Source organism: Centruroides sculpturatus, unplaced genomic scaffold (genome assembly GCF_000671375.1).
Source record: "Centruroides sculpturatus isolate CEXI.00-Female unplaced genomic scaffold, Cexi_2.0 scaffold21, whole genome shotgun sequence".
NCBI lineage: Eukaryota > Metazoa > Arthropoda > Arachnida > Scorpiones > Buthidae > Centruroides > Centruroides sculpturatus.
Window position 1 is genome coordinate 271,957 of NW_019384490.1, and position 16,153 is coordinate 288,109.

Genomic DNA, 16,153 nt, shown 5'->3' on the forward strand with positions numbered 1-16,153 from the left:
CGATACATTCGTGTTCATGTACACCGCTAGTGGCATATAGAACTATTTTATACACTACAACCGCATTTTTCATTGCTTATTCTGTGGAAAAACTGAATTTTCGTCTTATAAATTGAAATACGTAATTAAGGGGTGGCCGAAATTTTTCTCCGCCCCGGGCGGCTAACACTCACGGTACGCCACTGCGCATCTGAACTCGTCTATTAAAAAATTGGCGCATGGTATGCAAAAGGTTGGCCACCCCTGNATGTTTGAAAGATTTCTTTTACCCTTCACAGATCTGTAAGTGGACATCTTATATATATATGAAGCATGCAATACCATAATGCTGTAAATGCCAAAAAAAAGAAACTTTTCAGAAGAGGTAAAAAACATTTTTTTCTAATGAATGAATTCATTTCAATTTTACAATAAAATGGTAAAAAACCCTCAGGGTTACAAATTCTCAGGAATATCAAAACAATGTAAATATAAGTCTCAACATTTTGTGCCAAAAGTCACATGACTTGTACTCTGGCACTTTAAACATTATATTTTCACATAATTCATCTTCAAAATACAGCCACTCCCACTGTCAATATTGCCACAATATTCTTTTGTGGCAGAGAACGTTGCATTTAGAATTCAATTCTTCAGTAAAACATATTTAGAAAAAAATGGCATTTACAACGTTATGGCAATTTCAAGCTTCATATATGTAAATTTTAATATAGTACATTTGCAATTGATAAAATGATATTAGATTTATAAGAAGACATCATTAATTATAAAATTAATGATGTCTTCTTATAAATCTAATATCATTTTATCAATTGCAAATGTACTATATTAAAATTTACATATATGAAGCTTGAAATTGCCATAACGTTGTAAATGCCATTTTTTTCTAAATATGTTTTACTGAAGAATTGAATTCTAAATGCAACGTTCTCTGCCACAAAAGAATATTGTGGCAATATTGACAGTGGGAGTGGCTGTATTTTGAAGATGAATTATGTGAAAATATAATGTTTAAAGTGCCAGAGTACAAGTCATGTGACTTTTGGCACAAAATGTTGAGACTTATATTTACATTGTTTTGATATTCCTGAGAATTTGTAACCCTGAGGGTTTTTTACCATTTTATTGTAAAATTGAAATGAATTCATTCATTAGAAAAAAATGTTTTTTACCTCTTCTGAAAAGTTTCTTTTTTTTGGCATTTACAGCATTATGGTATTGCATGCTTCATATATATATAAGATGTCCACTTACAGATCTGTGAAGGGGTAAAAGAAATCTTTCAAACATTGAATGCATATGGTACATTCTTCTTCCAGTGCTAAATAACCAATACTTAAATATCTATCCAGAAACAAAAGACTAATTCATTTAAAAATTCTACAATAATAAATTAATGCATTCAGTAAAATACAATAAACCATTCAATGAAAGGAATGTGACAATCACAAAGTAATTTGGCAGCAATATGCAAATCTTTCAAGCATCAGATCAAGATGCAAATCACAAAAGTATTCTTGATGAATCATAATGTGACACACAATGCCAATGACTTTTTAAGAGCCAACATAATGTTATCTGTTACAGTAATAATGTCTTATGCTCAAAAACAATATTGTAAATTAGTTATTCTCCTAGCAATGCTGCATGATGATGATGAACTGGAAAGACAGATATGACAAACGTGAAACTGTGACATCAGGAATGCTATGTGCCATTCATAATACCATGCCCGACTATTTACATCTTTGTATTGTCATTGAAGATAGTCATTTTAAAAATGTTCTTTAACAAAATAAAACTGACTTTTTAGTATCAATTTCTGCAATGTTATCTTTATCCTTTATACAGATTATTTGTATGTTGTGCTAAATTATCTTAAGTTGATTCATTTCAGTAATTTAGCAGAGGAAAAAGCATACACAACATGCATACAGCTAAAAAGATGGACAGATGTTTAAGTGGATACCCTGAATGTATACAGTACATATGCAGAAACAGAAGTAGAACAACTTCACTTTGAGACATGGTTGAAAGTTCTAATGTAGACCCCTGCCAACCCCATCTTCACCTTAAAAGATGGGACTTGCATTCCCAAAGAAAGCTTTTAGCTCTTTACCGAAAAAAGAATTGCCTAACCCATGATCAAAACAATTGTTTTGGTATTGAATTTATCAACTGTAGACTTTTCTCTTGTTAGTTTATTGAATTTTTATGAGTTTTATTTGTTTTCAAGTTTGTATTATATTATTTTATTATAAATTTAATATTGAAAAACTACTTTAAAATCATTCTTACCTTGCTACTCCAATTTCTTATTCACTAGAGTCTATTTTATAATGATAGTCATTTTTGATTTTTTTAATTACATGCTGTTTCAAATGTGGTCAAATCATATATTTTACCATATGAATTTGAAAAACAATTCTGTATAAAAAACAAAAATATATAATTAAAATTTAATAATCTAAACATTTTTAAAAGAAAATAAAATATTTTCATTTTCTTTCTTTAGATCAATCATATTATGAGCTAACCATTAAATAATGAAATAAAAATTTTGAAAATTTGTACAACTATATTTAAAATTTTACTTTTAAAACAATATATAACTGTTTTACATTAAGCATGTTATTTCAGAACAGTATAACAAGAAAATTGGATGTTTTAATAAACTGGCATCAATAACCAAAAATTCAGCAAGTACCAACAAATTTAATCAGAAACTAACATTCTTTACTGTTTTTAATGGTCATCTTCAGATTATGAGTTTGAAATTAGAACCTAAAAATAAATAATCCTTTAAAATAGATGGTATACAGATATAATTGGTATAATGTCATTTGCATGCATGCCATTGGTTACATAATAAAAACATAAAAGATACAGAAACTATTCCTGTAGGTAAATCCGTTTATTAGAACAATGTCCAGATCCATGTACAGGAATGGAATCCTAGACTATATGAACAACACTCAGTGCACCATTGCTCCTAATAGATATCTGGAAAAATTTCACAACAGGTTGGTTCTATTCTCCAACATCTCTCTTGCTGATACATTATACATAAGCAAAGCCACCATACCAGACCCCATCTACGCCCTAGATCTTTGCATTTGCCAAGGTACACAAACTAGGCACACAGCTACAACCTGTAATGGACAAATCCACATCTCCTACAATATGTATCAAAAGAATTGTCAACAAGTTTATAACTGACCACATTCCCATACCACCACTAACATGAAATCTTTTATCCATCAGCTTAACAACTTAATGTTTTATGATGACAGTTATTTCACATTACTGTACATGATTTTCAATATTTATATCCTTTGATAAAAATCAAGCTGTTCTTTTGTCATTTGTGCAACTTCCTCCTAGAAATCATCCATGTTACAGCCAAATACCATTCTCACATACTGGAATTAGACAATCTTATGTGCCACACTTCTTTCTTTGTGTTTGAAGTGTTAACTTATCTTCAAGGAAGAGGTATACTGATGGGCAGTCCAATTTTAGGCACTCTCTGCGAGTTGATTATATGACTGCTTGAATGCAACATCCTTCCTTCTTTTCAGAAATAAATCCTGTTATACATTGCATATGTCAATGATGCCCTCATCATTTGGAAAAAGAAACCAAACTTACATCAATTTCTTACTTGGGTTAAGCCTATCCTTCAGAATGAGCAGGAAATTTATAACAGGGTACACTTCCTTAACGTTCTCATATTACTCCAAAATGAACATATTTCTACAAAAATTTTTCATAAACCTTTATGTAGGCCTCTCTATTCATGCCAGCAGCATAGCACAATCTTTACATTTATAAGGTAGTCATTTACAGAGTCCTTGTCAGAAGAGCTTAACCCATTCCACTGACACCCATGCCAGAGATGACGTGCTTTAACTCATATTTTAATTAGCATCTCACCATGGCTACTCCCCAAGCCTCATCAAAGGTCTGATTCAGCCCTACCAAATAAATCTTACTTGCTATTCTAAATCAGATGTATGCAATGTAAGAACACTTCAAAACCATAATCCAGTTAAAAGAACAAAAATATTTATTGAAAAACAAATGTTTTCAACCTTTATAAAAATCATCCTCAGGTTCTACCAGTAGAACGCAAAATCGAACAACCAAATAAATTTTAAAATGTTCACTGTGTAAGAAGTTTGCATGTGCAGGAACGTAGTAATAAAATATAAATTAAAATGAATACAGAATAAAAATATAACATATACAAAAAATTTAAATAACTATAGATCAGTGGTTCCCAATTAGTTTTTCCTGCGTACCACTTTAAGAAAGAGCTCAAACTCGCGTACCCCTTATAGCAGAAATTCATATTAAGCCATACTAATATTATAAATGCGAAGGTAATTATGTCTGTCTGCTACCTTTTCACGTCTAAAGCACTGAACAGGTTTTACTAAAATTTGGCACAGAGATAGCTTACATGTTGGAGATGAACATAAGCTACATTTTACTGCGAGAAAATATCTTATTTCCACGAGAAAATTCCATATAATGCGGGCAAAGCTGTGGGTAGACAGCTAGTGATAAATAGAATAAGTTTTTTTTTACATTTATTATCTTTAAAATACAATTTTAATAATAATGAAAATAACATAAGGTTATTTAATTTTGATCTTACAAATGTGCATGATTTTCTTTGCACAACTTTGTAAAATCTGGTTGCTTTTTGATCAGCTTTAGTCTCGAGTCATCTTCGAGTTGAAGTCGGTTACGATGTTTAGTTTTTGTGTTTGTCATGGCCGAAAATCCGCTCTCACAGAGGTACGTTGTGCAAAATGGCGGTAAATATTTTATTGCCGCTTCACTGACATGATAATAATGATAATTGTACAATTAACACAAATTGTGTTAATTGTACAATTTTTGTTTCTTGCGTAAGAATTTCATTTAGGTATTGTCACAAATGCATTTTTTTAATGAAATTTCGAGAATATTTTTAGTTATAAATAAACGAATTTGTGCATTCGACATCATTTTGTAAATTGCCGAATTTTTGATGGTCCATCCATTATTTTTTTGATTGCTTCATCTCATGCATTTCAATTTTAAATCGACCGATTTTAGATTGCCGCACATACCCCTTCAAGCAATTTCGCGTACCCCCAGGGGTACGCATACCACTAATTGGGAACCACTGCTATAGATAATGAAAAATCATAAAAAAACAATAAATGAACTAAGACCAAACTGTTTATAAAACTACATGGTTGCTAAATGTGCTCAAATACTGTCCTCCAAGCACACAACATAGGAGCTGTATCCCTGCTGTTGATAGTCATTCCTCTAAGAACAAACTGGGTCTTATTACATTTATTATACTAAGTGTTCTTAAATCTTACTCACAGCAAGAGTAATGGTAAGTTATACAAGGCTGTTAAATGCAACAAAAGCCTCTCTGGTGTTTATAGAGATAGAAAGAGCTAATAATATCCAGCTCACTTACAAAAGGAATCCAACAGTTTTTCATTACTCAAAAATGCCAAAAATCTAGGAGAAAAGAAGTAGCTACCAGCTGTTTTCTCTATCCCCATTCATGATAACAGAGTGAACTAACACAGAATACATAGGAAAGACAAACTAATCCTTAAACGTTCATATAAAAAACAAAAAAAAAAAAAAATACCATTAACCATCATTAACCACGGCTTACCACCACTGCTCTTGCAGCCTACACTACAGACAGTGATGTCCAGATATTCCTTGATCAAGCCCAACTTTTACATCATACTTCCAACAGGACATACCTCACATATTTGGAGAAGCTGGAGTTATATAAAGCTGTGAGAATATCCATCAGCATCAACTATAAGGATGCAGATCCCATATCACTAGTTTGGAAATCTCTACCTAATACTTCATAAAGAAATTTACATCATTTTTAGTTTCCATATCTTTTATTTTTCCATTATGTAACTGATGGCACACTCAAGAACAACATTAACCAATTATATCTGTATTTCATCAACTTTAAATTATTCATTTATTTTTAGAATCTGTCAATAATTTCGAACACATAATTTGAAGCAGTACACCCTGTATAATTCCAGCAATATATTTAATTAACCAAAAACATTTTCGACCTACTTCCACAGGCCTTCTTCAGTAGGAACATCAAACTTAAATGTCAATGAATAAAAAGAACATTTGTAAATATATTAAACACAATGGAAATAATTAGGTGTACTGCCTCTTTCATTTGGTTACTTCTCCAGTTTTGTTAAATTATTCTGAAGGTGACTGTTAAAAACAGTAGAAAACATTAGTTTTTGATTAAATTTGCTGGATTCTTGGTGTTATTAATGTTAATTTATCAAGTATGTTCATATATTTAAATTATTTGAAATTTGATTACTACTTTTGATTTACATTTGTCTTTCTTTCATTACTGTTCTACAAAGGATATTCCTAGGTGTACAATTTAATGAACATAATTATAAGATTCAAACAAAACAAAGGAAAAAAATCCAATGATATAATCTCAGTAAAAACCAGGATATATCAACTTTCTGACCCGACAGTGTGTCAACAGATGCTTTCTCAGATTCAATTGTGAAACCTTTGAACACATTATCCTTTACTATTTGTTTACAGTCATCTCTGGGAAATTTGTATCTTTGAATACGAGAAGTAGCCAATTTTAATCAGTCATTGCCAATTCTTCAAGTATTTGTGTGCCTTCCTACAGAGTGAACTAACACAGAATACATAGGAGGGACAAACTAGATCAAATGTTCATATAAAAAAAAAAAAAAAAAAAAAAAACAATTGAATTTGTGTTTGTGTGCTTCATTTGCATTTCAGGTGCAACATAGATCGTCCAAATCCAAAACTCTATCTCCTCAAAAACTATTATTTTTGACATGATTGTTCCCTGTGCTTCCCAAAAGGAAAATATTGTTAAAATACAAAGATATGGTAAATTGTAAACTCACTCTCCATAATAGTAATGGACATAATACAAACCCTAAGTCTTATTTAGATATATACTGAACTGTATGAATTTTTATGCTGTCTAATAAATGTTTTCACTGCTTTAAGTGATTTCTTTCAACTGAATCTTGTCATTTCCTTCTCCATCTTCTTACCCCTAGCCTCATATATGAGACCACAACAGTGCCATTCACCAAAAACACTCAAAAACTCTAGTAGTAGGCATAACCTACTTGGTATCAGGAATTTCCAAGTGTAATCACTTACAATCAGTGACAAGTATAAGAAGACCCCAGAAAATATGTCACATAATGAAGACAAAAAAATGTGATCAAATTTTAAAATAAACACACAATATTTATCAAAACAAACAGACAATGTAAGCTGTTTACTTCATTCATTAATTATTTGACTAAATAAAAATTTATATATATNATTCATTTGCAGTTAATCAGGGTTTCTGGCCCATAAGTTTTCCATATCTGGTCTGGAGTTTAGTAGTGACTTGCACTTGTAGAACAAACTTCTGATAACAATCATGTAATGCCAGTCATCTCATCTATTTAACTCCATTCTTAAGAAAATTTTGAACTGAAATCATGACTTCTGGAGTTTGTATATAGTTAATCAGGGTCTGCAGCCCTAAGCTTTCCATATATGGTCTCAATTTTCATCCATATAACACCATTCTCGAGATTAACAAAGAACTAACAGAAGGACAACAGTGAGAAGGTATAGATTTGCAAATTTGAAAACTGCAGAGATCTGTTTACAAAAATATTTGGTAAACTATTATTATTAAATTAACTACTTTCTCTAACTCTGGTTAAATATAAAAATGTCATAATTTTTTCAAATAGTTTTGAAAATATTGCAGACAAACCTATTTAGAAAAATGTAAATTTATTTTTGTTCAAGAAAATCAAAATTACTTTGAAACTTACTTTTATGCTAATGAAAATTTTCTTATTTCAATTTTTTCATCATGATTACAGCATTCAATTAGAATTTGATGAGATTTTCAATAAATCTAATGCTCTTGAACAGCTAAAAAAAGATTGAAGTTTTAACTAAAAATAATTTGTAAATTTTCAAAATACATTTTTTATTTTTATTCATCTTTTATTAATTTAATTGATGAATAAAATAATTCCATACTAAATCTATACAGTTCAACTTAAACTTTTTATAATCAGCTTTGATTTTAATAAAATTTTGTATTTGATAAGAAAACATTAAATATATATATATAATTGTATTATTTACCATAATTCTGTGCTAATAAGAGCATGCTCATTAATGTGAAAGTTTCTTGTTGTTATAAGTAAAACATACTTTCCATATAACATCATTTCACTGCTGTGTCAATGTAAATTAAATGTAAATATATTAACACTATATATTTGGTGATACTATGAGTAACCATTATTAAAAAGAAAAACCCAAAATAAAAAAATTCTTCAAATGCTATAAAAGATTTTTTAAAATAGAGACACTTTTAGGTTCTTTGCAGAATATAGTGCCTATTTTGTCCCATCTATAAAAACATACTCTTATATGTGCAAAAATATGACAAATTTAAATAATTGCTTGTATTTAAATTAAGTACATACACAAGGTGTAGTTTTTAATCATCTTTTAATTTAAAAAAAATCAAATGATTTCCATTCTAGACTTAAAATTCATTTGCAGTTAATCAGGGTTTCTGGCCCATAAGTTTTCCATATCTGGTCTGGAGTTTAGTAGTGACTTGCACTTGTAGAACAAACTTCTGATAACAATCATGTAATGCCAGTCATCTCATCTATTTAACTCCATTCTTAAGAAAATTTTGAACTGAAATCATGACTTCTGGAGTTTGTATATAGTTAATCAGGGTCTGCAGCCCTAAGCTTTCCATATATGGTCTCAATTTTCATCCATATAACACCATTCTCGAGATTAACAAAGAACTAACAGAAGGACAACAGTGAGAAGGTATAGATTTGCAAATTTGAAAACTGCAGAGATCTGTTTACAAAAATATTTGGTAAACTATTATTATTAAATTAACTACTTTCTCTAACTCTGGTTAAATATAAAAATGTCATAATTTTTTCAAATAGTTTTGAAAATATTGCAGACAAACCTATTTAGAAAAATGTAAATTTATTTTTGTTCAAGAAAATCAAAATTACTTTGAAACTTACTTTTATGCTAATGAAAATTTTCTTATTTCAATTTTTTCATCATGATTACAGCATTCAATTAGAATTTGATGAGATTTTCAATAAATCTAATGCTCTTGAACAGCTAAAAAAAGATTGAAGTTTTAACTAAAAATAATTTGTAAATTTTCAAAATACATTTTTTATTTTTATTCATCTTTTATTAATTTAATTGATGAATAAAATAATTCCATACTAAATCTATACAGTTCAACTTAAACTTTTTATAATCAGCTTTGATTTTAATAAAATTTTGTATTTGTTAATTTAGTAAGAATAATTAAAACTGTCCTAAGGTCAGAAAGTGACAAGATAAAAGCAGTAATGTAATACATAAGATCCCTTTGATCAACAGTGTTGGAATGAATTTAAATATATTAGAGTATCACTATTATTTCATTATTTAATATGTACTAGTAAAAATATTACTTGATATTATTTGAATAGCAAAATTGGAATCATTTAAATTAAAATGATCTGAATTGAGATAATTAAAATGATGATGATAATAACAATTATTATTATTTCATTACTTAATATATACTTAATTTATCATTATTTTTTAAATCTTTAATTTACATAAGCTTACCTGAAATTCATTTGGGTTAATGCCATTTTTCTCTTTAATTTTCCATCTAATTTAATAATTTTGTTATGGAAAACACCAAAACTACTTTATTTTTCTATTATTATGTTAGATACTCTCTCCTATCTTTCCAATTTGTCACTTATTAAGACCAACAGAAATTTCTGGAAAGAAAACAAAAAATATATTGATTCTATTTAAATTTTATAATAGAATTTATGTACATTTAAAACATCTCTGTAAATTATATATTTTTATACTAACATATAAAATTAGTATTTTTATCTTTTTATTTTAAGCATTACAGATATTCTTCAATTTATAACTACCTTATTAAAAAGCTGAAAAATATACAGTACAGAAATTAAAGATTACATTTAATATATAAAATAGCACACACCATATTAGAGTTACCAATGAAGCAAAATTGAATTTTTTGAGTCTTTTTAGAATTCAATTTAGATTCAGCTAAATAGAATGGTTTGTTCTATTTATCTAAACTTTAACCACCTTAAAGAAGACAGTTTGTAATATTCAGAATATTACAATTATGTATGCTCACCTATATATTTTGTGTTTTTATCTAAACTTTTCATACACAAAAGACTAAATTTTGCTTACCTGGTAAAGATTACACTTAAAAACATGTAGAATATCACTATAAACATATATTAAAATTGTTTTTATTATGCATTATGTATACTTTTAAGAATTCATTATTATATTGCATTACTAGCTGTTACCTGCAGCTTTGCCCGTGAGGATTTTGCAAGCAAACCCATTTATATTCAGTATTTCAACAACCATAGTAATTGTTATATAACACCTATAAACTAAGAATGATGAGAATTGCCAAGAATCAAACAAACTATTTTCAATTTGATCAATTTTCTGGAACGTTTACAATCATNCTAACATATAAAATTAGTATTTTTATCTTTTTATTTTAAGCATTACAGATATTCTTCAATTTATAACTACCTTATTAAAAAGCTGAAAAATATACAGTACAGAAATTAAAGATTACATTTAATATATAAAATAGCACACACCATATTAGAGTTACCAATGAAGCAAAATTGAATTTTTTGAGTCTTTTTAGAATTCAATTTAGATTCAGCTAAATAGAATGGTTTGTTCTATTTATCTAAACTTTAACCACCTTAAAGAAGACAGTTTGTAATATTCAGAATATTACAATTATGTATGCTCACCTATATATTTTGTGTTTTTATCTAAACTTTTCATACACAAAAGACTAAATTTTGCTTACCTGGTAAAGATTACACTTAAAAACATGTAGAATATCACTATAAACATATATTAAAATTGTTTTTATTATGCATTATGTATACTTTTAAGAATTCATTATTATATTGCATTACTAGCTGTTACCTGCAGCTTTGCCCGTGAGGATTTTGCAAGCAAACCCATTTATATTCAGTATTTCAACAACCATAGTAATTGTTATATAACACCTATAAACTAAGAATGATGAGAATTGCCAAGAATCAAACAAACTATTTTCAATTTGATCAATTTTCTGGAACGTTTACAATCATTCTATAATCGAATCAATATGCAATAACAAATTCAAATTTCAAATGGTTCGAACATTTTTAAAATCGAAATATATAAAGATATTTATAACAAAGTCTCAAATGTTATCAATTTAATACACCTAAGTACTCAATGAAGACTAAACATAGTTGAAAACAAAAAAACGCATCTAAAATAGTACAGTAGAAGCCGTTTTTCCAGATAAGCTTTAATTCTCTCCCTCTCCCCTGCAGGGGAATTTCAAAAAATTCCTTCTTAGTGTGCATTTTCATGACGTACCCTAACTGTGTACCAAATTTCACCTCTTTAGGTTTAGCGGTTTGCTCTGGATGATGATGAATCAGTCAGTCAGTCAGTCAGTCAGGACAAGTAATTTTATATATTTAGATACACATAAATAAATTTACTTTTAATTACAATATATTGAATTCAATAATTTAATACAGTTAAATTGTAATTTCAATAAATAATGTTAAAATAATTATTGTAATTTTTAAACTTCAATTTATAAATTTATTTGTTAATATAATAAATACATCTTACCTGATAATTATTTTGAATATCAAACAAACAGCCAAATTATATTGGACTATTGCAAACCTATTTCCTGCCAAATTACTTAGTAGTTATTTTGCCTTAATAGCTCAATAAAGGAATCTGGCTGTTCATTTGATATTATCAGATTGGAGATTTACAAAATATTTTAGAACAAAATAAAAAAGAAATATTCTTTTTAAATTGTATTTGTAAATGCTCTATTATAAAAGTATTCTTTTTATTGTATTTGTTCTATAATGCTTCATAAATCTCTGAGCTGATGATGTTCTTTTCAGAGAACAAAAACATTTCTGAATAAAATTCATTTTAGTTGCTGAATTTATCATTTTTTTCTAATAATTTTGAACATGGTGTCAAGTTTAAATGCTTTTCTGTTAAGTACACTTTATTTATTATTTAAGTTCAAGTAATTACAGTTTGGTATAGTTTAGAAATTAAACATTTTATACTTTTGAATATTAAATTTTCATTAAATTTTTGTACTTCATTTAATTCTGAAGCTGTGATTATTCATAGTTTAACTTAAAGATTATTTATTAATTTAATTAAAAATTACAATTTATTAATTTATCAGGAAAATTTAGTTGAATTATTTCATTACAAATTTTTTTTTATTTTCTTGATATATAAAATTATGTTGACAGAGTTAATTTGATATAATGAAAATTTTGAATTTTGAAGTAGAATTTTGTAAGACAAACTATCCAAACTCCAAAAGAGTAATATAAAGTAACTATTACGTATGGGATTCATATCATCAATCTAGAGGGAACTGAATTAAATTAGCCTGATGATTGTTGATGACTGTAATATTTATATGACTGAAAACATTAACATACAAAATTTGAAAATTTGTATGATTTCTTGAATGCATCTAATAATGAGTGGACGTATTGGTACTACATATAATCCTAACTTAAATCATCAGCAATATCCTATTCACTTTATACACATTAAGTCAGCTTATAAACTTTGCTTAAGCTTTGTCCTAAAAGCAGGACTATTGAAAGTGATGGTTAGATAGAGCTGACCTCTTTTGCCTTTTTTTCAACAAATCAAATATATAAAGAATGTTTCTTACTAATAAATATCAGTCAAAAATTTTATTTTTTGTTAGTAAAATAACATTATTTTATAGGGAAAGGAACACTACATGGCCCTAAGTTTTCTCCAGGCTGGGGAAAAATTCCTAGCCTCCACTTCTCAACAGCCCTGCTTAAAAGACAAAGCAACATAATATAAATGAAAATGAATTAAATGTTTATTCAATTTAAATTCAAAAAGTTTATCCATTTAATTCACTTTCCCAAACAAGTTTATGCTGATTCGTAACATTATGAGCTTTCTCAGCTATCCATTCTTATATTCAAAACATAATGGACATAAATGGAGAGTACTCAGTATGAACGAGTAGAAATGTAAGTAAAATTGATTCAAAGAAAAAATTTATTTGTTATTAGTTATTTAAAAAGAGAAGATTGATGATTTACACCAAACTAACTTTAATAAAGCCATTTATGTATCATATATAACAAATACGTACTGGACGTAGATTAAGTTGAAAAATAAACTACACTGATATAAATCCAGCAAAATTTAATAAAATAAAAACATTTTCAATCGTTTTTCAACGATCATCTTCAGTTACCAAAATAGAAAATTAAATATAGAACATAAAATTAATCCTCCTTAAATATTAATCCTCCTTAAATATTAATCCTATTTAATTTAATTAATTAGATTACGTCAGCAAGCCTAATATCCAAATTTTTTGATGATTTTGTTATTTGCCTCTGTCTATCTTCAAAAAATATCAGGAAAATGATTCTTCAGATAGAATAAATACTGAATATTTTTGCCATCTTTGATTTGAATTACAGTAATACCCTGAACTTACACGATAGGTGGGACTGAGCGATAACTGTGTAAGTCAAATTTGCGTAAGTCGGGGTATAATTTCGCAATTTGTGTAAAATCCAAGTCAGATGTATGTAAGCTAATAAATGTTCTCGTTAACCTTATCTCATCTTTTGATTCATTCACGGTTACAAGAAATCACCACATAGAGTCTCTCAAGTCTCCGTAGATATAACAAACACAGAAATAAATAACACAAAATAAATTGTAGCTATGTGTCAATTCCACGCAACACGTCCGAACATGTAAGCTGAACAATAGTGTGGGGGGAGTGAGTAATCAAGACTTGCATGGCGCTCAAACAAAAGACAAATCGACGAGATTTGAAAATAGTGTAACTCCGGGTTCACATAAGTCGGGGTAGCGTAAGTCAAGGTATTACTGTATTTTTATCTACATCTAATAAACCAGTAATTTCTATATTCTGAATATATCAAGTCTATACAAATTTATTTCAAAATCAGAAATTAGTACTGTAGAAGAATAAAACTAATCTTTGAGATAAAATAAACCTGGACTTCAGCTATCTTTAATCTAGCAATTAACTACAGTATATTTAACTAATGAATGTTTCAGCTGCATTTATTTATTGACCATCTTCAGGTTAAATGTACTGTACAGTAAAAGTTTGTTTATCTGTCACCTGATAATCCAGTAATCTCTGAAAAGTAGTCAATAATCTATAACTGTTCAATAATAATCCAGCATATTAGTATTCCACAAATTTGAATTTGTTTGAACACATGGTGTGTTAAAGACCCTATGCAATAACATGTTCATTAACATTTTCAGTTTTTCAATCTTAACACAGTATATTCATACACTATATTCTTTTCAGGCTGATTAAAGAGTGTTCATAAACAAATCAGAACTTTAGAAGCATACTGTACAGCAGTATGTACTAAAACAAATGTACAGCAACATTTGCAATGTTCAGATTGCATATTACTGTTAGTTTCCTTGGATGTCTACCTTTTTCATTTTTTTTTTTATTGTTGTTAGCTTTTTGTGTTTTATTAGGGTTTCTTTTGTATTGTTTTTCTCAGGAATAATTATTATAAGTTGTGGATAACTTTACCTTATGTATTCAGAATAAATAAATAAATTTGCTTCTATAAATATATAACTTAAGTTGTTTATATAATAGGTGTCCAGAAAAAATCCACACAAAATATCTCAGGCTCTGGCTAACAGCCAAAAATTTTGAATTATGCTGCACGTGCTATAATTTGAAAGCACATGGAATGCTGTAGAACATTCTTGAATCTTTTTTTGCATTCGATTTTCTGCTTATTTCAAAATGGCAACAAAAAACATGCTTTACACCTAAGAATGTATACCTTTCATACATCAAATAAAATATTGAAAAAAAAAAAAAAAACATAAAAACTTATTATTCCTTCTAGCTGGTACTACTGTATAAATTGATACTATACAGACCCTTTCACACTTTTCCAGCAATGTCAATATACAGTAGACCCCCCTATAAAACAGGTTCATATAGTTCGGATTCCTATATGACGGCGAAAAAATTGCGACAGTATTTGTACAAACACACTAAAAAAACTCATATAATTCGGTAAAACGTCATCGCCGACTCATGTTGCAACAGGATTGGTCGAATCTAGACCAATAACGGATATTGTACAAACTGTTGAGTTTAAACGAGCAGTGGACCTACTAAAAACTATTTATTATTTAATGCCCATAAAAATTATATTTATATTAATGATGTCTCCAAAGTTCAGCAAAGTTTTCACAAAAAAATAATTTATCAGGAAGCACGTGAGCGCCATTCGATGACAAGCTCCACGACGAAAACAAGCTTAAGCAATGGCGTTGTCGAACGGTGCACATTCGGTAAATAATCCTACAATTTTTTGTTTATAGCATAGTTTATGTGGATTATTCCCAAAAAATTATACATGTTTTGGAAATGTTGAGTCAAATTAGTCTAGAATTGATTAATTTTATGGAAGAAACTTTTCAAACAGCCATAGTCCGTAAACTGCAACGTGCCGGGCTGTGATTGGCTCATTTATTTAAGGACTCGTAGAAAATGGATTCATAAAAACCGGAACGTATCTACTGTGTTATAGGGGGTCGACTGTATATGTAAAGCAAACAGCCTCTTTCAGGGGCCAACATCAGGCTTTTTATCAAAGATTTATTAGCTGAACTTTTTAATCTGGAATACTTTTTTGAAAGAAAAATGTTCTGGAACAAGCTCTGTTTTAAATTCAAATTTAAATAGAGGCCAAAAACATTTACTTTACATATATATCAGCATTGCTGGAAACACAAAACGGTCAGTACAGTATTAATTAGGAAAAAAGTTTATTGAGAAAAA

At 28.6% G+C, this 16,153-nt stretch overlaps 1 protein-coding gene across 3 annotated transcripts in view; it reads right to left on the reverse strand.

Annotated features, from left to right (window-relative positions):
- Positions 1-16,153, reverse strand: part of LOC111621744 (WD repeat and FYVE domain-containing protein 3-like) — a 169,344-nt gene that overhangs the window by 133,045 nt on the left and 20,146 nt on the right. Inside the window, exons 2-4 of one of the 3 annotated variants that reach the window (XM_023363971.1) lie at positions 9,772-9,932; positions 9,165-9,267; positions 2,299-2,427 (exon numbers count right to left, since the gene is read on the reverse strand). The gene's annotated coding sequence lies outside the window, so the exon portion shown is untranslated. Of the gene's footprint in view, positions 1-2,298; positions 2,428-7,919; positions 8,029-9,164; positions 9,268-9,771; positions 9,933-16,153 lie in introns of those variants that run through there. The other 2 variants (XM_023363972.1, XM_023363973.1) reach the window with 2 other exon arrangements.